This window comes from Dipodomys merriami, unplaced genomic scaffold (assembly GCF_024711535.1).
Source record: "Dipodomys merriami isolate MVZ:Mamm:240054 unplaced genomic scaffold, mDipMer1.0.p SCAF_1325, whole genome shotgun sequence".
Classification (NCBI taxonomy): domain Eukaryota; kingdom Metazoa; phylum Chordata; class Mammalia; order Rodentia; family Heteromyidae; genus Dipodomys; species Dipodomys merriami.
Genome location: NW_027202633.1, coordinates 86157 through 111350, shown reverse-complemented (window position 1 = coordinate 111350; position 25194 = coordinate 86157). Strand labels below are relative to the sequence as shown.

Here is a 25194-nt window from a genome sequence, read left to right as displayed (position 1 = left end):
TTTTTAGCTTTTGTGGGCTACATAATCTCTAGTGTAACTGTTCCTTTCTACAAGTAGAGTATCAAAGCAACCCTTAGAAATATGGGTGTGGTTACATTCTAGAAATGTGCCAGTATTAAGGTTTGTACTTAGAGCTTTGAGTATTTTTCAGCTATTTTGCTCATGGCTGTCATTGTACCATTCAAGCCATGTCTCCACTCTGGCTTTTTGCTGGTTGAGATAGGGCTCTCTTAGATTTGTCTACCTAGGCTAGCTTTAAATCCTATTCCTCAAATATCAACCTGCTGAGTAGCTAGGATTTTGAACAATATGACCATGAGCCACCAGAGCCTAGCTAGTCCTTCTCTTTCTACACACCATACCATTATTGCTCTAAAGTTGGAAAAAGGACAAGAATTGCTACAGAAGTACTTATTTACCTTGTTTGGGGAATATGACTTACCTTAGGCCACTTATAAGTACCAACTTTGTGTCAGTGTGTCTTCCCACCTCTAGAGTCTGTAAATTCCAGATAATCATACCTGTGAAGGCATAATCTCTATTATATTCTTTCTCTTGTTTTTGATCCACTATTGCTTGGAAGAAAAAACATGTGAGTCTTAGCGCTTTTCGGTTTCACACCTCTCATCAAATTCCACTTCAAAATAGGTTGCCCTTGGGCTAACAAAGACAGATACTTCATGGCAGTTATTTTCATAGTTATGGGCAGATTTCTTGGACCATATATGTAATACCACAGGCTGTTCCTGCTGCCAGGTCTCAACATCCAGCTAGGCAGACAAATGAGTAAGAGAAAATTCCAGATATTACTACACAACCAACTGTCAAAATAAACTATCAGTGCTGTAGATCACAGGCTTTGACAGCCCTGATGAAATTTTATACAGGCTAATCTGATTTTCCTGTCTACGCAGAGATCAATAGACATCTATCACTCAGCAGAAGTGCATTAGGATTATACTTTAGGGACTCATGCTTTTATCTTTTAGCAGTGACACAACTATTTTTAAAAATAAGTATTAGTATGAATTCCACTGGAGAAAAACACTGAATTAAAAGTTTAAAGAGCTCACATTTTTACTTAGGACCTTGGCATGTCTAAGACCACTCTTTTTTTCCTCTAAAAAATAAAGTTTTCTTTTTAGCTCATGATTCTAATCCTAGTTACCCAGGAGACTGAGATCTGAGGATTGCAGTTTGAAGTCAGCTTTGTCAGGAAAGTCTTATCTGTAATTAGAAGCCAGAAATAGGTCAAGTGGTAGAATGCTAGTCTTGAGAAAAAGGAGCTAAGGGATAGTGCCCTGGCTCAGAATTCAAGCCCCAATACTGGCAAAAAAAAACCGATTAAGATTGGATGCTGTGGCTCAAGTGGTAGAGCACTGGCTTTGAGCTGAAAAGCTCAGGAACAGTGCCCAGGCTCAGTTTAAGCCCCACAACCAACAAAAACATCAGGTTTGGAGGCATGGATTAGTTGGTTGGTAGTGCACTACCCAATGAGCCAAAGCAACAGGTACTAAGTTTGAGTTCCAGTCTTACACCAAAAAACAAAATGAGAAAATAAAAAAGATCTGCTAAATGTACATGCCCTTTCTATTACCATCAGGCAGTTATGAAACTCAAAAAGACTGTGAACAAATCTTATATAATAAAAATTAAGTGTGGGAGATAATTCTTTTAAATACTAAACCTTCTTATTTGTCTTTCCATGTACATTTTCTTTTTTAGACTTCATTTTTTGTGTGTGTGTGCCTGTCATGGGGCTTGAACTCAGGGTCTTGGTGCTCTCCCTGAGCTTTTTCATTCAAGACTAGCACTCCACCACTTCAGCCACAGCTCAAGCCTACCCCTCCTCATTAGCCCCCCTCCCCCCCAACTGGTTATTTGGAAATAAGAATCTCATAGGCTTTCCTGCCTGCACTGGCTTCAAATTGAAATCCTCAGATCTCAACTCCTGAGTAGTTAGTATTACAGGTATGAGCTACAAGCACCTGGCTAGACAAAAGTTTCAGCCTTTATTTACATAGATTTTATGTAACTTAATATAACCTAAAATGATTGGATAAATGATTGGATAAAATGATTGGATATACAGCTTTTTGGCCTCCTTTCTTGTGCTAATGACAAATCAAGATGATATTTACTATCCCTGTTGGCAAAAATACCAATAAAGCTTCTAGAGGCAACTTATTTGTATATATCTGTAGTCCAGTAGGTTTTATATGGTAGAGTCATATCTCTCTGAAGAGAGGAAGCAAAATAGGTTCAGGGCCAACTGAAGTTACCTTGCTCAGTCCTCCTTCAGGGTCATTGTAGAGCTTCTTCAACAGCTCTGTTAAGGTACTGAACTCTCTCAAGAGAGTACATTGTGAAATGTCCAAAGAACAGAAGTCTAGGAGAAAGATGACCTAAAGGAAGATGAAGGAAGTACTCAGTATTCACTGCACATGCTGGTATTTCCACCAGCCCCCTCCTGGTTATTGAAAATAGCCACTTCTCCTTACCAGTTCATGAGCTGCCATGGAAAACACTGAATTACACAGTTTTTCTTTTTTTTTTTTGGGGGGGGGAGTCTGGTCGTGGGGCCTGAACTCTGGGCCTGGGCTCTGTCCCTCAGCTCTTCAGCTCAAGGCTAACACTCTACCACTTGAGACACAGCGCCACTTCTGGCTATTTTTTTCTTTTTGCTTATGTGGTGCTGAGTAATCGAACCCATGGCCTCATGCATGCAAGGCAAGTGCTCTACCACTGAGCCACCTTCCCAGCCTTACACAGTTTTTCTACTATGTTTTTTCCACTATACTGTGACAAAAGGGATTCCAAAATCACTCTCATGCTTACCAGAAACTGTCACATATCTATCAAAACATAAAGTAGTTAATATTTTATATGGTAAAAACATCATTTACTACATTATTACCAAGGGCAAAGCTAGGGAGGGCTATAGAAGCTGACTACCAAAACAGGGAGAAGGGAACAGCAGATCACAAGAACATTAAGCATCATCCTAATGAACAATGTCAATCTAATTACCTCTGAAAGGGAAAAGCAGTGAAAACTTCAGTAGTTGGTATGAGTGATAGTTAAGTTTAAGGTGATTTTTTGTGTTGCTTTTCAATGAAGTGGAGATATCACTCTAAGTTATATCTGATCCCAGCACACAGAAGGCTGAGGAAGAACTGAGAATTCAAGCGCAGTCTGGGTAGACAGCAAGTTCAAGGCCAGTATGGGCTACACAGTGAAAACTTATCTAAAAAGAAGTGGTGCTGCCTGTAGTCCTAGCTACTTGGGAGGACTCCAGTTTAAGGTCAGCCTAGACAAGAAGTTTCAGAGAACTCATCTTGAGCAACCACATTTCAACCAATAAAAATCTGAACATATGATTATATATTTGTAGTTCCAGATATTTGGGAAGTACAAATAGGAAAATTGCCGTCCAAGCTGGCACAGACATAAATGTAATACTCTATTTGAAAAATAAGTTAAGTAAAAAAAGGGGTGTGGCTGACTTATACATGCTTAGCAAACACAAAGCCCTGAATTCAAATACCAGTACTGTGAAGGAGTGAAAGAGAAAGGGAGAGGGTAAGGGAAAAGGAAAAGGGGAAAAGAAAAGGGAGGGGGGAAGGAAAAGGGAAAAATAAGAAAAAATGACCAAATGAGTCAGCTCTTACCCTTCCCTTTCCTTTAGTTTACAATGTGTCCATGAATCAAGGGTTCTGATCTAAAGCCAAGGCCTAAGTGGCCTGATCCAGAACTCTAAGCATTTTGTCATAATTGCTGAGACCAAATTTGGCAGAAGTGAACAGTCAATTTCTCACCATCTGTTGGATTTCATACAATTTTCGGTCGATTTACAGGAAACAAGTATCAATATTTTCAGTGACTTATAAAAGTCATAGATTTTAAAGACTCAATACTTTCTTTTCTGGGTGATGATTAACAGAGATGGAAGACTCCCCTGACATGGAATAATATCATTTAAGAGTGCTGTATGATTGCAAAGAGAATGACTAGGCAGTAGAAGGACCAAATTCTAAATAAAAACACTAGTGCTAATGGCTCATAACTGTAATCCTAGCTACTCAGCAGGCTAAGATCTGAGGATCAAAGTTTGAAGGCAGCCCAGGCAGGAAAGTCCATGAGACTCTATCTCTAGCTAACAAGCAAAAAGCCAGAAGTGGAACTGTGTCAAGTGTCAGAGTCCTCATCTTGAGCAAAAAAGCTAAGGGAAAGTGCCTAGGCCCTAAGTTCAAGTACTGGCACCTCCCTCCCCCCACAAAAAAAAAAAAAGATAAGAAGGCTAGGCACTGGTGACTAATGCATGTAATCCTAGATACTCAGGAGACTGAGATATGAGGACTGGGGTTCTATGCCAACTTGACTCTCATCTCCAATTAACCAGCAAAAGACCTGGAAGGGGTGCTGTGGCTCAAGTAGAGCACTAGCCTTAGGTAATAAAGTTCAGCAATCAGGCCCTAGGTTCAAGACCCAGAAATGGCACAAAAAAAGACAAAAATAAGCTGAACAAGGTGGTGACACAGGCATGTAATTTCAGCACTTGAGAGGCTGAGGCAAGAGAGTCACAAGTTCAGGACATTCATCAGCTACATAGTGAGATATGGTCTCAACAAAACAAAACCTTCCAAATAACAAAAACAAAAGCAGAAATAACTATAGATCTGAACTGAAATTAGCCATATACATCCTTGATGCATGAGTTATAATTATCTGTTTTCATGGATTGTGTATTGATACTCACATTTTTTCTATAATGTCCACAGTAAGATCTTTGGCTCCAGATCTTTGCTCTTCAGTTGCAGATAGCACCAGGAGAACAGGCTACTTTGCACAGATCAGAACAGAAAAAAGCACAGAGACAACTTCCCCTGGTGCCTCACTGAGCATCATCAGCTCACACTACAAAGAAACAGACAAACAGGAAATGTCCAAATAAGGTGTTCCCCGAACTTGGGCAGGAAATATCTCTATAGAAGCAGTGGTCACTGGCAAAGCAAAAACAAAAAAATACTATGTGTATGGGGCAAAGTTATGAAAGAGCTTTCAATCCAGAATTGAACCAAGAAAAATGGTGTTAGGAAAACTTCCCTATTGCTCTGCAGTTTTGTGGAACCTATAAATACTCTTTTTGCTCCACAAGACATCTTCTGCACCCCAAGACGCCCACCCTATTGTTCATCTCTTTCTCGTAATGAATCTTCTGTCTCTGGGCCCTTCTCCTGAGTCTTCAATCAAATCTCTCGCTAGCAGAGTTGAGGGAGAGTTGAAAAGAAGGTGTGAGTTTGATCAAGGTACATTGCATGAGTTTTATTTTGTTTTGTTTTTGTCAGTCATAGGGCCTGCACTCTGGGCCTGGGCGCTGTTCCTCAGCTCTTCAGCTCAAGGCTAGCTCTCTACTTCTTGTGCCACAACGCCACATCTGGCTTTTTCTGCTTATGTGGTGCTGAGGAATCAAATCCAGGGCCTCATGCATGCAACGCAAGCAATCTACCACTGAGCCACCTTCCCAGCCCCCACATTGTATGAGTATATGGACATGTCAAAATAAATCTACCATGTACCATAAATTGATAATAAAATATGGAAAAAATAAAGATAATCCAACATTAAAGGACAATAGGAAAATCACATTTTCGAGCAATTCATTTGAAAATGAAAATATAAATTCGAACATCAAAAATTGTTATGCTATAGTCATGTGACCTCTTTATTAGGTTTAAACAACAATAACAACAACAAAAACAGTATTGCTTGTGATATCACTGATATTGTGTGACTGGGGGCAGTGATCTCACTAAATGTTAGCTCTTCATTTTTGGAAAAGTATGTCTAATTTCAGGCTAAAGACCAGTGTCAAGGTACTTGAAGAACTAGGAGCTACATATTGTTTTTAAATGGTAAATATATATCACTAAAAAGAACAGAAGCATTTATTTGTTCTTTTGATGGCAGTTCTGGAGCATGAGCTAAAGACCTGAGTGCTGTCCCTCAGCTTTTTTGCTTGAGGCTACTACTTGAACCACATCTCCACTTCTGGCGTTTCTGGGGAGTGGGGGGAAAAGATGTGGTTAATTGGAGATAAAAAAAATTATTATATTCTGGGCTGGGAAGGTGGCTCAGTGGTAGAGCGTTTGCCTTGCATGCATGAGTCCCTGAGTTCGATTCCTCAGCACCACATAAGCAAAAAGAAAAAAGCCGGGAGTGGCACTGTGGCTCAAGTGGTAGAGCGCTAGTCTTCAGTTGAAGAGCTGAGGGACAGCACCCAGGCCCAGAGTTCAGGCCCCATGACCGGATCCAAAAAAAAAAATTATTATATTCTTTCCTGCCCATACTGGCTTGGATCTCAGCTATCTGATTAGCTGTAATCTAGCACCTGGTGAAACCTTTAATTTTTTTAAAAATTTTTACTTTTGCCAGTCTTGGGGCTTGAACTCAGGACCTGGGCACTGTCCCACAGCTTCTTTTGCTCATGGCTAGCACTCTACCACTTGAGCCACACCACCATTTCTGGCTTTTTCTATATATGTGGTAATGAGGAATCAAATCGCAGGCTTCCTGGATGCTAGGCAAGCACTCTAGCACAAAGCCACATTCCCAGCCCAACCTTTAATTTTTAAAAGCGTAATTTACAAAGGATTGAAATTGGACCACTGTGTGGAATCTCTCTATAAGAAGGATGTTTTTAGAAAACATAATATTTTAAGTTAGGAGAATTGACTAAATGACTACAGAATTTAGAATTTCTAAATGAAAGAAGTAGCCAAGTAGCTTGTAATCTTCCTACCATTGAAAATGCTTAGAGATGTCTGTTGAAGATGAACCTGTATACTAATGAGCCCAAACTTTAGAAATGTCCATTCAATTTGTGTCTGATTTTTTGTGTACCTGAAAAAAAAATTGTGCCTATATATTGGAAGGGAAGATGGGATTTTCTCACTTTTTTATTTTATTTTAAAAACCTACTTGAAAATAATTCATGATCTTTTTGTAACTCTTTGTCATCTTTGTTCTTTGGACTTTCTCTGAAGGGGCATCTAACCTCCAGAGGGTCTGTCACATAAGAATTATGAAGTTGGAACTGGGAAGGTGGCTCAGTGGTAGAGTGCTTGCCTTGCATGCTTGAGGCCCTCAGTTCGATTCCTCAGCACCACATAAGCAGAAAAATCTGGAAGTAGGGCTGAGACTCAAGTGGTAGAGTGCTAGTCTACAGCTGAAGAGCTGAGTGTCAGCACCCAGACCCAGAGTTCAGGCCCTATGAACGACATACAAAAAAAATAAAGAAGAAGAAGAAGAAGAATTATAAGTAGCCGGGCATCAGTGGCTCAGGCCTATAATCCTAGATACTGAGGAGGATGAGATCTGAAGATCGCAATTCAAAGCCAGCCTGGGCAGAAAAGTCGTTAGACTCTTATCTCCAATAAATCATCAGAAAACCAGAAGTGGCACTGTGGCTCAAGTGGTAGTGCTCCCCTTGAGCTGAAGATCACAGGGACAGTGCCCAAGCCCAGAGTTCAAGCCCCACGACCACCAAAAAAAGAAAAAGAAGAAGAAGAAGAACTATGAAGTGCCAAATGCTGGTGGCTTACACCTATTACCCTACCTACTCAGGAGGCTGAGATCTGAGAATTGTGGTTCAAAGCCAGGCCAGGCAGGAAAGGCTGTGAGACTCTTATCTCCAATAAACCACCAGAAAACCAGAAGTGGCACTGTGGCTCACATGTTAGAGTGCTAGCCTTGAGTTGAAGAGCTGAGGGACAGCACCCAAGCCCAGAGTTCAAGCCCCACAACCAATAAAACAAAACAAAACAAAAAACTATGAAATATGCTAATATTAGCACTGTCTGTAATTAATTCCTCTAAACTAGAATCAACCCATATGCCTCGCCAAGTTAAGCAGATAATTATGGTATGCCATAAAGAGACTATTGTGGTACACCAGTGAATACAAGTGACAACACATGAATGAAACTCCAAAACATTGTTAAACAAATCAAATATTTCACAGAAGATTGTATGCTATCAAGGTGAAAAAAAAAAAACCAAGCAATAACCAACACATTGTACAGGGATAACTAGAAGGGAAAACAAGGAACCTGTGAACACACACTTAAGAATGATACTACAGAGAGTTGTTTTCACTTATTGTCCCTCCATATCTATTCTTTTGTATGTGAACCACATTTTGAAATGGTCCCTTCATGCTGTGGCTTTGCTTTTCCTTCAGTCCCATTCTACTGTCTCTATTGGATCACTCCCCAGTTACCACTTGGAGAGCAAAGCCCCTCCACTGAAACTCAGGCTCTGCAAACTCTGGCCCTCTTTAAGTTCTTTCCCTTTCTTTTTTTTTTTTTTTTAGTTCTTTCCCTTTCTCTGCCAGAATTTCTTCCTGATACTCCTTCCTACTGTACTGGTTACCTTCCTTGTAGATTTGCTCAAGATGCCCATGACTGATGTGAGGCAGTCCCCAATCATGACTTCCTGTTCGTTACTGGTTACAAATCTTTAGCCACAATTTCTTTCTTTCTTTTTTTTGGGTCTGGTTGTGGGGCTTGAACTCTAGGCCTGGGCGCTATCCCTCAACTCTGCAGCTCAATTTAGCCACAATTTCTATATTGAGAGAGCAACTAGGTCTTACCACCTTAAGGCCAATAAAACCATGAATACCTCGTGTTCAGAATCTACCCATTATCATCCCCTTTTTAGTAACCTGTTCCTTCCCATTTATCACAGGCCCATTGTAGGTGTACCTCCCTCCATTTGAAATGTCTCTAACTTCCTCTTTGCTTGTTTAAGCCTATTCAAAGTCCTTCCCTGAGCTCAGCAATTCTTTTCCAAAATGCTTTTCCCTAGTTGCATTCCCTGTCCCTAGACCTGTGCTCATCCTTTGACAGCCTGAATTATGTACAAAACTATGTAATCACACATTTGTTTGGGTTCCTCTATCATTGTATCCTCTGTATCTAACATGGGGCCTCCAACACAACAGGCATTGGGTAGGCATTGTTGAACTAACAGACATGAGCAAAAAGCTCAGACTTGCTGTAATTTAGACCATTTTTACTTTTTTTTCTCCTAATGTAACTCTATCTCCCTCCCTATAACCATAAATGCTTGCTTTTACAAGAAGATAATTCAGTGGCTGCAATAATCTCTGGCCTAGAAAGTTTAATTGTATATGCAATTTCCTCTGTATCACAGATGAGAGAAAGGGAAGAAAGGTCAAGTACTTGATGTCCCAGTGGTAAGGGATTATGGGAAACTCTCTTGGACAGTCAGTGAGATTTCAGAGTTGAATGGCCCAGTTGAAGAGCCAGGTTTCAGTTTTGTTCCAGCATGTTGAGCTCCTGTCTCTATCAACTTGTGAGAACCCTGAAGTGTTCGCCCAGTGGCTTTGACTGAGAATGGTAAGAGCTTGAAGAAGTTTTTAGAGATTGAAGAATATGCAGGATTTAGATGTGCTACAAGAGAAAGAGAAATTATAGAAAATGGCAGAAATAAAAATGGAGATCAGAATGATCCGTGGTGAACTGGAAAGACAGCACATATCAATGATCTTGTAGTGAGAATTTTAAGGAGGACACAGAGATGGGCAGAATAGTCTAGACATATGAGAGAAAACTGATGTGATGGCAAAAACAATACTAAAAAAGTTAAGACTGTAGCCAGGTATGGTAGATCATGCTATAATCGCAGCTGTAGTTCAAGGAACACTCAGAAAAAAGTTCACTACATCTTACCTTAAAGGATAGCTTTGGGTGTACCTCTTGCCACTATAGTTACTTTGGAGACCAGCACCAGGAGGATCTCAGTCCAGACCATGCAAAAACTGAGACACTATCCTCAAAATGACAGGAGTAAAAAGGGCTAGGAGGCACAGCTCAGGTGGTAGAGCACTTGCTTAGCAGGAATGAGGCAGTGATTTCAAACTCAGTACCATCAATCCCACCCACCCTCCAAAAAACCCCTACAATAAATGTCTTATCAAATACTCTTAAAGAAGCATGAGGTAAAGAATGGAGAAGAAAACAGGATGTACCTCTCGAGCAGCCACACAAAGGAGGGTATTCATGACAGCTAGGACTTCACCAATGTTCATGCCAGCAAGGTCACTTTTCTCAGGTATAAGTATAAAGCCACCTGGATCTTTATCACTGAAAGGACACAAACTCACACCTGTTTGTAGGAAGAGGCTTTTCCTGGTCAGGTTCAAATAAAGAACACAGAGAGGTGTCAGCATCAGTTCTATGAAATAGAGGGGTCTGGGTCAGGAAGACAAATGGTAGTTACAACTAGGAATATGCCACTGTCTGTCCATATATCCTTCCAAAAGCACAGGCACATAAATTACATTGATATCAGTGTTCAATATATCTGATATCATGACTGGTAACTCAACAATCCAGGCTAACAATCCCTGTATCTTCAAATGTTCTTCATGCAACACCTCCAGGACCTATCATCATCTTCGTTAACTGATTCTGAAAGCATTTTATACAAATAGCCCTAAATCTGTCATCCAGACCAGATAGTCCAACTTGTAAGCAGATGCTCAGTTCCCTCCCTCTTTCAAGAGTCTGTGCCTCAATTAAGGAACTCTGCAGTCCCATCTGCTTTTCTGATGGGACTGTAAGTCTCCATATACTCTCTTCCTGGAATGTTTCTTTCTACACATTACTACTCTGCATTTTCAGTTGTTGTAATGGAAGACTGAGGACCCCAAACTCTTTTGGTTTTAGTTTTTGTCTTTGATATTTAATTAGAGACTGAAGGTCTGAAGAAGTTTTCACTGGGTTCAATACTACCTTGTCTTATAAGGGCCTTGGATTAGGTCTTGAGAAGAGTATCAGTCTATCACTATTTTAGTCATTCTCATGCCTAGTAGGAACTCGAGAAACTCTCTAAATTCTGGGTAGAAGAAGCACTACTCCAAAAGCACAGAAGGAAGGACTAATTAAAGAAAAATAACTACAGAGGTTAGAATTATTCAATAATCGAGGAGAATCAAACTTACCTAAAATATGTGCACAGTGAATGGAATGTGAGCTGCAGGGACTGCTTATGATCTTTCTCAGTGATATTCTTCTAGAAAGCCAGGAAAAGGACATTTAGAAAATTTACTTCATGACACTCCACAGACATATGGTACCATGAAATAACATCACATACTTGTCCCAAGTATGAGAAGAGCAGATTCAGCAGACCACTTTGTGGCAGTGAACTAAACCCTTGTCCAGTATCAGGAGAGGGAAGAACCTACTACTTAAACAAAACTGGCAGATAAGTTTAGATTATGCCCAAAAGTAATATCTGCAAGTTTTCCTTCTGGAAGGTTTGACCCAACAGTTGAAGAAGCTGACTTCTAAAAGATATGCACTATCAGATGAAGAGACAAAGGCAGGGATAGAGAATTTTTTGTGAGCTTTCTGTTGCTTAAACAATGTTAAAGATTTCCCTTTATAATGTAGATTTACAGACTATGCTTTCAAACATAGGATTCAGGCCTCCAGACAGGGTTATGGAGTTAATTTTGAAGAAACTTACTGTTTTAAAATAAATGTACCAAATAGTTAATGCTGTGCAAGGCATTTGTTGGAGGGTTCAAGAAGACCCAACAGGAAGGCTGGGAAGGTGGCTAAGTGGTAGTAGAGTGCTTCCCTTGTATGCATGAGGCCATGGGTTCAATTCCTCATCACCAATACAGAGAAAAAGCCAGAAATGGGTGTGGCTCAAGTGGTAGAGCACTAGCCTTGAGCTGAAGAGCTGAGGGACAGTGCGCAGGCCCAGAGTTCAGGACCCTCGACCAACCAAAGACAAAAAAAAAAAAGAAGACCCAACATGACAAAGACAGTAAGGGAGACAGGGACGTGGGTCACATGAACATAAGGATGCTGGACAAAGAATGGCTTAGTCAGGTAAAATATTAGTGAAGTTCAATTCATTAGAATAAGAAGGAAAACAAAAACCTTCACCATAGCTTTCTGAAGGGATGATAAAAACAAATGACACAGCGTTGATCTATTAATAGTCACTAGTGTTATTCAAGAAGCCATATGCCCTCTACTTTTTTGTGTAGGATGAAGTAAAAATTAGTCAATCAGCTACCTGGTGAATGCAAAGAATTGGGACAATATTCCATTTGCTAACAGAGTACTTGTAAATACTTAAAGCACCCTTCTACTCCACTACTTAGTCTGAGTAACATGACAGTATCTAAAAACTGAGCAATAAAAAAAACTGGAGAAACAACACTTGGTAATATTGTTTTACATCTATATTTTGAAGTATTAATGAATAAAATGGTCATATACTTTCTCTAAAATAATACTGGGAAGGAGGGAGAAGAGTAGGTGAGGTATATTATAAATGAAACAAGATAAGCTTATTATCATTGAAGGTAAGTAATGATTTAACTTGGGGGTGAGACAACTATCTACTTTTTTTTTTTGGCGCTCATGGGGCCTGAACTCTGGGCCTGGGTGCTGTCCCTCAGCTCTTCAACTCAAGGCTAGCACCCTACCACTTGAGGCACAGTGCCACTTCTGGCTTTTTCTGCTTATGTGGTGCAGAGAAATTGAAACCAGGGCCTCATGCATGCAAGGATACCACTCTACCACTGAGCTACCTTCCCAGCCCTCCTCCTCTTTCTTTTTTGTCTGTCATGAGGCTTGAACTCTGGGCCTGGGCACTGTCCCTCCACTCTTCATCTAAAGGCTAGTGCTCTACCACTTGAGCCACTGTGCCACTTCCAATTTTCTGGTGGTTTATTGGAGATATATGTCTCATGGCCTTTCCTGCCTGGGCTGGCTTTGAACCGCGGTCCTCAGATCTCCACCTCCTCAGTAGCTAGGATTACAGGAGTGAGCCACTAGTTCCTGGCCAACTTTACTTATGCATTTGTTTAAAATTTTCTCATAATTTGTTTGTAAGCAAGTCATAAAGCTGGAGATTAAACTGTGACTTGTGACAAAAAAGTTTATACAATACAGATTGGAAATGAGCACAGGGTCATGTCCTTTGAAGCTATTTTGACCTTCTTTATCTCTTCTCACGAATTTTAATTTGAAGTCTATTTTATCTGATATTAGGATTGCAACTCCCGCCTGTTTATGAAGGCCGTTTGCTTGGTAGATTTGTTCCAGCCTTTAACATTGAAAATGTGTTTGTTTTTATGGGCAAGATGTGACTCCTGCAGGCAGCAGATAGAAGGGTCTTGTTTTTTAATCCAACTAGACAGTCTATGTCGCTTAATTGGAGAGTTCAGTCCGTTAACCTTAAGAGATAGGACTGAGAGGTATTTGGGAGTTCCTGCCATGTTATCCACCTTCTTGGGGGCTGCGAAAAATGCTACCAGCACAACTATGTTTATTGCAGCATTATTTACCATAGCTAAGATATGGAACCAACCCAGATGCCCCTCAGTAGATGAATGGATCACGAAAATGTGGTATATATACACAATGGAATTCTATGCCTCCATCAGAAAGAATGACATTTCCCCATTTGTTAGGTAATGGAAGGGTTTGGAAAAAATTATATTAAGTGAACTAAGTCAGGCCCAAAGAAACATAGGTCCCATGGTTTCCCTTATTTTCAATATCTAGTATAGGGTATGAGTCAAGCGGAAAAGGTCAGATAATGTGATGTTAGGAAAATGAACCCTTAAATATGTATTTTAATGTTTTAGTTTCTTTCATGCATGTGTTTCTATCGCATTTATAAGATTATTTCTTTGTTGCTTTGTATGTCCCTCCCCCACAATGTAACCCCCGCTTTCACTTTATTTGATGTCAGTATAACATGTGGAGGAGATGGGGACAAACAAGTCGTTTAAGGATTCAGGTGGACCTGTTGCAACAATGAGAAGTACAAAATGTCATGTCAAAACCAGCTTTACAATGTCGGTGTGGGGGAGGGAGGGGGGAATGATTGTGTGGGGGGGAGGGGGGTGGCTGGGAAGGGAGGTGAAGGGTAAACAAAGGAGGAGGCTGCAATGCTTGGTAAGAAATGTATGCATTATCCTGCCCATGTAATTCTAACCCCTCTGTACAGTATGTTCTCAAATAAAATAAAATAAAATTTTAAAAAAAGAAAGCTATTTTGAACAAAGGTTTTAGAAATCTATCAACAAACATTTGGGAAACTCAAATTGAAATATTCAGAACAAATAAAAAGTAACAAATCTCATCGTAATCAACTTCAGCGAAAGAATCCACACTTTCAGTACATAATTACCATCACAGTGAAGAGATGGTTCCAAGAGATCTGTCGATTGGGAAAGAATATGGAGAGACATGGAGTGAACCAATGCAGCAGTGGTACTCAGTAGAAACCATGTTGAAAATGAAATATACATACAGCTTATCTGAAGAACCAGACTTAATGAGACTCTCATGACAGAGGCAAAATGACCACTATATCTCAAAAGAGCTATGGAAAGGGAGGCCCAGTTTCTTTGGCTCATTTTCCACACATCTGTCTGACTAATGTGTGACCAGTGTGGGGTCTGGACACTCACAAACAGCTGAACGCAAAAGTCTGGGGACATTCAGACCCTGGAATTTCAATAAAGAAAATCACTCTTCATAGGCCTTCATGTTCTTTTTAGTTCTTAAGAAGTCCTTCTGAAGCTAAAACAATAGAATGGAAGAAAGACAGCCTCTTCAGTAAATGGTGCTGGCAAAATTGGTTAACTACATGCAGAAAACTAAGGCTAGATCCTTATATATCACCCTGCACCAGAATCAACTCCAAATGGATCAAAGACCTTGAACTCAAAGCAGACACTCTGAAAACATTACAGGATGGAATAGGAGAAACCCTAGGTCTACTTGGCTCAGGCCGAAATTTTCTGAATAGAGACCCGGAAACACAACAAATCAAAGAAAGGTTGGACAAATGGGATTGCATAAGGTTGCAGAGCTTCTGCAGGGCAAATGACATAGCTAGCAAGATCAATAGAAAGCCCACCGATTGGGAGAAGATCTTTACTAGCCATACAACAGACAAGGGTCTCATATCTAAAATATACTTGGAACTCAAAAAATTAAACCACCCAACAACAAATCCTCAAAGAAACAACTGCCCAATAAATAAGTGGGCGAAAGACTTAAAGAGAAGCTTCTCTGAAGAAGAAGGAAGGATGGCCAATAGACACATGAAGAAATGTTCAACATCCCTAGCCATAAAAGAAATACAAATCAAAACATTGAGATATCACCTCACTCCAGTTAGAACAGCAAAAATCAAGAACTCTAACAACAACAGATGCTGGAGGGGATGTGGATAGAAAGGAACCTTACTTCATTGTTGGTGGGAATGTAATCTTGTTCAACCACTTTGGAAAGCAGTATGGAGGTTCCTCAAAAGACTTCACATAGATCTCCCCTATGATCCAGCAATCCCACTTTTGGGCATTTACCCAAATGTATACAAACAAGACCACACTAACGCTACCAGCACAACTATGTTTATTGCAGCATTATTTACCATAGCTAAGATATGGAACCAACCCAGAAGCCCCTCAGTAGATAAATGGATCACGAAAATGTGGTATATATACACAATGGAATTCTATGCCTCCATCAGAAAGAATGACATTTCCCCATTTGTTAGGAAATGGAAAGGTTTGGAAAAAATTATATTAAGTGAAGTAAGCCAGGCCCAAAGAAGCATAGGTCCCATGGTTTCCCTTATTTGCAATATCTAGTATAGGTATGAGTCAAGCGGAAAAGGTCAGATAATGTGATGTTAGGAAAATGAACCCTTAAATATGTATTTTAATGTTTTCGTTTCTTTCATGCATGTGTTTCTAACGCATTTATAAGATTATTTCTTTGTTGCTTTGTATGTCCCTCCCCCACAGTGTAACCCCCGCTTTCACTTTATTTGATGTCAGTATCACATGTGGAGGAGAGGCGGACAAACAAGTCGTTTAAGGATTCAGGTGGACCTGTTGCAACAAGGAGAACTATAAAATGTCATGTCAAAGCAAGCTTTAAAATGTCGGTGTGGGGGGGGAGGGGGGTATGATTGGGTGGGGGGGAGGGGGGAGGCTGGGAAGGGAGGTGAAGGGTAAACAAAGGAGGAGGATGCAATGCTTGGTAAGAAATGTATGCATTATCCTGCCCATGTAATTGTAACCCCTCTGTACAGTATGTTCTCAAATAAAATAAAATTAAATTAAAAAAAAAAAAAGAAAGCAAAATGAGAGTAAAAAAAAAAAAAAAAAAAAAAAAAGAAGTCCTTCTAAGCCAGGCACTGGTGGCTTACACCTATAATATTGGAGGCTGTGATTTGAGGACCGCAATTCAAAGCCAGTCCAAGCAGGAAAGTCCATGAGAGAGACCCACAACAGACAGAAAAAAAGCAGATTTATGTATCATATTGAACTAATGGTTTATATAATGACATATATAAAAATGTAAGCCATCAGGCCAAGGAATGAATAAAGGCAGTTTTTGTTATAGAATAGATTGCATGCACAATATTAAGGAAATAATAACAAGTTGCTGCCATTTACTTAATATCAGTAAGATAACAGGAATAACGTAAAACACAGAGAATCTCCCTGGTGAGGCTGACATTTGTGTATAATCCTAGATATTCTGAATGCATATCTGAGAACTGATGTGTGAAGCAAGGCTGGACAGAAAGTTCATAAGACTCTCATCTCCAATTTACCAGCAATAATCCAGAAACGGAACTTTGGCTCAAGTAGTAGAATGCCAGCTTTGAGTGCAAAATGTCAAAGGAGAGTGCAAGTCCCTTAATGCAAATGCCAGAAATGGCATAAAGAATAAAAAGCAAAACATTAAACACATGGAAACACAAAAAGACAAAAGTTATGCAAATTTAAATGCTACATTGAGAGATGGATCACACCAAATACAAGAAATGACATTTAGACATTTTCACTCAGTTGAAAAATAAACCAGGATAAGGTGGAATATATACAAAATGGAATTTTACTTATCTATTAGAAAGGATGATATTGCATCATTTTAAGAAATGGTAAGACCTGGTGAAAACTAGATTAAGTTAAGCCAAAAGAAACTAAGAATGTGTGTTTTCTCTCACCTGAGGAAGACAGAATTAATCTATAAATATACAATAGACAATTGGGTAAACTTGGGGCACATAATTGTAAGGAGTGAAATATGATAGATTCATATTAGAAATTAAATTATATAATTTATTAGGAAAACTAACTTATAGTCCAATAAAATAAACACCAGGAATCGAGTAATCATATGTGGAAGTGAAATCAAGAGCAGAAAGGCAAACTAATGAAGACATAAAAGGTGTAGAAATAGGGTCTGGTAAGGTGGTTCAGTGGTGGAGCACTTGCCTTGCATTCATGAAGCCCTGGGTTCGATTCCTTAGCAGCACATTAGCAGAAAAAAAAAAAGAAAATGGCGCTGTGGCTCGAGTGGTAGAGCAGGTGCTTTGAGCTGAAGGGCTGAGGGACAGCACCTAGGCCTAGAATTCAGGCCCATAAATAACAAAAATGGTGGAGAAATAGGTATGAAATCAAATTTCCAATTAAAATTAATGATTTTAAATATGCATTTAATTTTACATGTATTTATTGTTTATAACTCTAATCTTTTGGTACCTCTTGCCTTTTGTGCTTTTAGGTTATCTTAAAATCTCTTTGTTGTGTGGACAATGCATGGACCATGATACTCCTACCTATGTCTCTTGTGTTGCTGAGATTAATGGCATGAGTCACCATGCTTTACTTATTTGTGCAGATTGGGACTTGTAAGCTTTTGTCCAGATTATGTCCAAAGTGTGATACTCTTGATCTCTGATTTCTGATAGTGATCATAGATGTGAGCTGGTACATAAGGCCATTCATAATCCTTTATCCCACTTTGAAGACATGAAGTTTAATTTTCCAAATGACATACAAGATGACAAACAGAAAAATAATCCCTTAGTTCTGGTAAAGATGAGCTACTAATGAGAAACAAAATTACTTTCTAAAATATTTGACTATTGTAATTATATTTTCAATCTTACCCTACATTTAATATTTATGCCAGTGATTAAACTCAAATTGCAGGCATGCAACTGTGGTTTGCCCCTGTTATCCGAGTTACTTAGGGTGCAGAGACCCCAGGATCATGGTTCAAAGCCTGCAAGGGCAGGAAAGACTGTGTGACTCTTATCTCCAAAATTAATCACAGAAAAACACCTGAAGTGTCACTGTGGATCAAGTGTCAAGCCAAAAGATCATAGAGACATTGACTAGACCCAGAGTTCAACCCCCAAGACTGGCACAAAGAGACTATTATTACCTTTAACCATTCATTTGGATCACCTATAGAGAGGGCAGGCTATTGAAGGTCACATAGTTAACTGAAGAAGTAAAATTTGAGAGGATCACAATTCAGAATCAGTCTGGGAAGGGAGGTAATAAGATTTCCATATCTCCCTAAAGCCAGGCAGGTTGAAATGCATTCTGTGATCCCAGCTAATTGGCAGACCAAGGTAAGAATGAGCTTAGCCTAGTCTCTGTTTTGCCATCAACAAAACTGATAATGTATGAGCAAAGTCAGTAAATAAAAAAGATTGTTGATGTGTCCTTATTTGTAGAATATCTGTCTAACAAACAACATATCTAAATTAAAATTAAAAGAGAAAGGAAGAAAGAAAGAAAGAAAGAAAGAAAGAAAGAAAGAAAGAAAGAAAGAAAGAAAGAAAGAAAGAAAGAAAGAAAGAAAGAAAGAAAGAGAGAGAGAGAGAAAGAAAGAAAGAAAGAAAGAAAGAAAGAAAGAAAGAAAGAAAGAAAGAAAGAAAGAAAAAAAGAAAGAAAAAAGAAGGAAAGAAGTGAAGGAGATAAGGAAGGAAAGAAGGAAGGAAGAAAGAAAGAAAGAAAAAAGAAGGAAGGAAGTAAAGGAGATAAGGAAGGAAGGAAGAAAGAAGTAAGAAGGGAGAAAGAGAGAGAGAGTGGTAAAAAGAAATATAAAAAACATATAGTCAGCATGTGATAGATGTTAATAGTGACACTATACCATGTTAGATATAATTGTCATTATTTATTTCTAGGAGCAGCCTAGATAAAACAAGAGCAGATTTCAGCCAAGGATACATACATGTGTTCACCACTAACAAACTGTTATTGATGCCTCCTCCTGGACCAGAGGACATCTAAATAAACAAAAATAAAGCCTAAATAAACCAATAACATACATACTTTGATAAAACACAGGACTGGCTTAAAGTGTTGGACCAACAGTATTGCATATCTAGGAGGTATGGTAAAGTGTGTGGGAGAACATCATTCTGATGATCTTGCAATGATGAAACTGCCTAACCACACAGCTCCTGGGCATATCACTGCTGAAACAAATATTCAGTCAGAGGTTAACAAAAGTAAGATTTACAATGAAACAGACATTCTGACCAAAGGTATTTTTACCTGATTCATTGTATTTCTTACAGTCTCCAGTTATATATCACACATACAACGTTCCTAATTCCCTTCTGCTTCATTATTGTCTTTCCTTGTTTTGGTTTTGTTTTCAGAAATACACAGGGCATATCTTATATTTTTGTATTTTAACCTTCAGAAGGTCTATAGTTAAATATCCTTAAGTTCCTTTTGTTAGAAAATGAAAGACACATTGGGTGGTTCTTCACCTGTTATAATTATATAACTATATAATTATATAATTATACTTTTTTATTTCTAACATTTTAGCTGTATAATCCCAATTCATTTTTTCCCAAAGGGAACCTTAGTGGAAGGAAGAATCTGAAAGTTCATTCTGGAATTTAGAGAACTTCTGTTATTAAAACTCCAGTACATAGTATGGAATGGAACTCTGAAATTATTCATTAAACAGATGAGGTGAAAGTCAGATTTTGCACTCTAATACTCTTTCCTCAACCAAAATAACTAATATTCTTAAAGTTAATGGGCACAAATGTGCATAAATTTTCTAGAAATAAAATGATCACTTATGAAACATTAATAATACCTGCAAAGAAATCTTTACAATATAAGATAATTCCTTCACACAATATGTATCTGTCTAGTACCATAACCCCAAACTAGACTAAGGCATCTAATAGCTATCACAGTTGGATGTTCCCTTTTTGTAAAACTGTTTTATCGTGTTGAGTAATATGAATTGTATACCAACTTAAAATCACATTTGAAATAAAACAGTTACTAGGTAAGACCTTCGTGGTTGAGGTGGTGTGGGGTTTCCAGTCAACCCCTCTTGAGTTTTCCAGGAAGGAGCTTGCTTTGCCACAGCCTCTGTGGTAGAGCAGGGCAGGGTTTTGAGAGTGGAGGCCAGTCTGGGTAGGGCTTTGAGACATTTGGAAGGAGGTAGGAAGTATTGGGTTTGTAGGGCGGGGTTTCCAGTGGAACAGGACAAGGCTTTAGGAAGGAGGCTCAGAGATAGCCATGTTCAGAGGAAAACGGCAGGATTACCAGGGAAGATGTTGTTTTCATTCCCAGCTAAGAGAAGAATGGGGCTGCAAGCGAGGAGATGTAATGACCTGTGAGCGAGAAAATACACATAAGCACAGTTAAAGATGTCAAAGGTGTTTTACTAATGTGTCTGCAACCCTGCCCTAGGTTACTAGAATTAGGAGCAACTGCAACCTCCAGGGGGCAAGTTGTTTTCCTTTTTCCTCCTCCTTGCAAGCCTTGCCTCTCCACTCTCCATTGGCCACTTTGCAAGCCTCTCTGCCTCTCCACAGGCCTCTCCACCTCTTCACAAACCTCTGGGCTCTCTGTAGTCCTCTCCGCATTTCACAGGCCTCTCAGCTCTCTGCAGGCCTCCCTGCTCCTCACAGGCCTCTCAACTCTGTGCAGTCCTCTCAGCCGTCTAGGGCTTCCCCAGGTCTCCCTGCCTGACCGGACTTCCTCCAGCCTTCTCTGACAGCCTGGGATTTCCCAGATATCTCCTTGATCCAGCCTCCTCGGGCCATCCCAGATTCTCCTCAAGCCTGAGGAGAGCTGGGCACAGCTCTGGTCCAGGAGCCATGTCTCTTCTCATGTGTCTCTTGTGGCATCTCCTTCTTTCCATCCCCTCCCCAGAAACCGCTGTTGCTACATCTGGTGGCCTGTCCCCCAAGCCACCCTTTGACCCCTCTCCCCCAAGTGGCCTGGCGTGCATGAAGATGGAATCAGCATGGGGCAGGACTTCCCGGACCCTCAAGCTCTCACAGAGTTTACTTAGAGGAGGGGTTACTGGTGGAACGCTGTGGGCCTGCATGGGATATGTAAAATGGGATTTCCCGTAGAGCAGGGTGGGAAATTTGAGGGAAGAGGCTGATGGAATGCAGGCTTTCTGGTGGAGGAAGGCTGGGCTGACGGGGAGAGGCTTATTGAGGGGCGTGGCTCTGAGAGGGAAGAAGTGTTATGAAGGACTGGGCTAGTAAAGGACAGCATTTCTGGTGGAAAACCCCATACTTTCTGGCATGTGGTAAGATGGAAGGATTTCTGGCAGAGCAGGAGGGGGCAGCAATGGACGAATGAGCCTTGTCAGGACAGGGCGTTGAGGATCCAAAGGACTAGTTAGGGTGGGGATTTCGGTGAGGCCAGCCAAGACTTGGAGAGATGGAGTAAGATTGAGTGGGGACTTCAGTGTTAGGAGGCAGGATATCTAAGGAGTAAGCCTATTGTGGGCAGGGTTTCCAGTAGGGCAAGACAAACCTTCAAAGAAGGGGATAGGGATGGACAGGTGCTTCCAGTCAAGCCTGGTAAGCCTTCCAGAAGGAGGCCAACTGGTGGAATGGTTTCCAGTGGAACAATGTGGCCTTCCAGAATGAGCAAGGATGGTGGGATTTTCTGGTGGAGAAGGGCAGGGCTTGGAGCCATGAGGCTAGTTGGAGGTGGGGCTTTCAGAAGGTGGTAAGGCTACAAGGGTTTAGGATAATTATATGCAGGGTATCCTGTGGAGTGGAGTGTGGATTCCACAGAGAACCCCAACTAGGGGTTGGATGAGGAGCTCAGCTGAGGGTTGGATTATTGGGGGAGAATGGCAGGACTTACAGAGAATAGATGGAAAGGTAGGGAGGTATCTGGTGAAGTACTCGGGCTTTCCAAGGATGAGGTGGTCTGTGCCAGTAGCTTCTAGTAAAACAAAGCAGGGCTTCAAGGGCAAATATAGGGTGGCGGATGGATTTTGATGTAGCAGGACAGGGCTTCATGGGAGGAGTGTAGTTCAGGGAAGGGCTTTGAAAGGGTTGTCTGGGCTGTAGGAGTAGGCTAGTTATGGTGTGGGGGAAGGGCAAAGGGGAGAAATGTTCCCTGGAGCCTCTAAGGAGCTTGAGGGAGAAGGCTGGTTGAGGGTAGGCTTAAAGGGAAGGGTGGGTTTGGAGGGACTAGGTTAGGTAGGGGCAGGGCATCCAGAGAATAAGGGTGGGGATTCAAGGGAGGAGCCGGATGGAAGTGAAGTTCTGGGTAGAACAAGTTGGGTATTGAGTGAGGAGATATGTTTCTTTGGGGCAGAGAAAAGAGTAGATGGAGTGGAAGAGGGATTTCCAAGTAGCAGACCAGGGATTTGAGGAAGGAGGCTGGTTGCAAACAGAGCTTTGAAAGTTTATAGCAGGGCTACTACGGTGTAGGTTAATTGAGGGTGGGATTTCAGGTGTAGCAGGACAGGGTTGCAAAAGAGGGGCTGAATGGAAGTGGGTCAAGTTGAGCTTGTGAGAGGGGATAGGATAGAGGCAGGAGTTCAAGGGGGAAGGGAGAGGCTATAAAAAAACAGCAACTACTAATAAAAATAATGCAAGAACACCATTTTCAGCCAGTGTAGAGTTAATTCTATTTCTGTATGTATGAGAGATATTGGATAAACTAACCAAGTAATTTCTTCCTACTGAAATTTTTCTTTATTCTAATTGAGTGAGAATAAAACAACAGGCCACGTCAGGCTCATAGGCACACAGTAGACTGACACATGAATCACTGGATTTGATTACCCAGCAACTCCTTTAAGGAACACAAAAATTTTAAACTCTCTCCATTAGTCATAATGGACACTCTATTGACTTAAAATTGTGAATAAATAGAAATTTTCCTCTGAACATTTTAGAAATTTTAATCTAAACAAAGTAATAGTAATTCTTTAACTTTATACTTCTATATTGGAACATATACTAACACTAAATAATTAGGAAAATATAATAAAATTATACACAGAATGTTCATTCTTGCAACATCAATTTTAATCTAAAATAATTTAAAACCAGAAAATTGCTTGCCATATAGTGAGATTGCAGTATGGTTTCCTTTTGTGATCAAAATGGTGATTTAAGCAATATGCCTTTATCATTGGAGGCATTGATGGTTAAAAGATATCCAAGAATGTGAAGTACCCTAAAAAAATACCCTGAAGAAATTCACAGGGTACTGTGAGTTGATGTTGAAATAAAATTAATTACTGCATACAGTAGGAATTAATATTAAATAGGCACAGAAATATTTTCTACAATAAACGGCTACATTGAAAAATAAACAATGAAAAGGAAGCAGGCAGTCAGACCATCAAGTTAACATTATCTAATGAATAACATTTATTGAGACTTGTTTGCAATCTGCTTGACCTAAATTCTTCCCTGAAGCCAAATAACAAGAAAAAAACATGGAAATACAGTATTTTCAAGGCATTATTAGACTTTAGAGAGTGAATTCAATTAATATATTGCTAGAAAATAAAGACAGATGTCCAAGATAAACAGCGAAGGAAATATTCCCAATCTATGGCTCTCTGCTGTGAGAGGGATACAGGCCAAGGCGTGAATGGACTGAAGAACAGGAGTGCATACTAGTAATTCCCAAGATGCAATGATGAATGTAACATGGGAGAAAATCAACATAACTGTCACATGAATTTATCACTGGAGAGTACAGAGAAGTACAGTGAAAATCCCAGGAGAATTATAAAGTACAATCTTACATATTTTTCAGAACAGTAAATTCAAATGTTTTCAGAAAAGTGTCTGGCATTGTGTCCTAAAACACTTGGAAAGACTACAGGAAACTACCGGGCACACACATGATGCCAAGAAATGATTAACTTATAATTTACAAGACATTGAATAATCATAAAAGTCTTGTTTCAGTAGTGCAAAATTAAGCTTTAATACACTCTGTTCTGAAACAACACATTATAAAACCAAATCAAGAACAATGAAATTATATATGTGACTCAACTGTTTCCAACAATAGAATTCAAAAATTCAAATTACATACTGTATCTGTAAACTGATAAAAATCATACAGGATGACAAACATAATTAATCTTTCAACACTGCATATTTTATGTGAATAGTCCTGATGATAAATGATTTGTTTTCCTTACAGATTTTGGATGAACACAACAACAACAATACAAAACCAAAAACCACTTGGCAATACATCTGGATACCAGTGGCTCATCCCTATTCTTAAATGCCCAGGAGGCTGAGATTGGAGGATCATGGCTCACAGGTTGCTGGGGTAGCCAAATCCATGAGACATTGATGTTCCATTGATCAGTCAAAGGCCTAGTGGAACATTGGCTCACATGGTATAGCATCAGGCATGAGTGTAAACACCAAAACTTCAAGGCTCGAGTCAAATCTCATTACTACACCCCACACACACAGTCACAACCTACACACAAACACACACACAAAGGGGAAGATACAGGAACAGGGAGAGAAAGGGAATCTTAAGAGTTTAAAAAGTGAAGCCTATCCTAGAAAAAAAAATCCTTTCCAAAAATATACAACTGTAAGATTACTTGTGAGGGATTCTAGAGCTGAGCAGTGAGATCTGGAAAGAGATAAAAGATTAGAAAGCCATCTTAAACAAGACTCAGAAGGCTGAGATATGTACCCTGGAAAAGTCAAATCATCAAGGCAAGATAGTGCTATAAGTTACTACCTTAAGTGTGTTTAAGATACAGCTGTTAGGACACTAAAATAGTAAGATCTTGGAGATAAGACAAGATATTTTATGGCTAAAATATGTATTCCTCCCTTCTGCTCCCTAACAGTAAGAGAGTTAATTGTCACTATTTATACAAAGTATACCTCATGTTAGTGGTTGTAACACAAGATAGATTGATGACCTAATTTGTGCAAATAACTTTAGCCACACCCCTATATTAAGTTGGATAAAAAGTTTGTTAAGCAGGACCACCAAAAACTGGTGGTGAGCCT

General features: G+C 39.8%; 1 long non-coding RNA gene across 1 annotated transcript in view; it reads left to right on the top strand.

The window, feature by feature from the left end:
• LOC138825031 (uncharacterized) overlaps positions 1-24401 on the top strand; it is a 97728-nt gene extending 73327 nt beyond the window's left edge. The window contains exon 4 of the long non-coding RNA XR_011371305.1: positions 24353-24401. This is a non-coding gene — a long non-coding RNA (uncharacterized lncRNA). The remainder of the gene's footprint in view (positions 1-24352) is intronic.
• Positions 24402-25194: the final 793 nt, after the last annotated feature.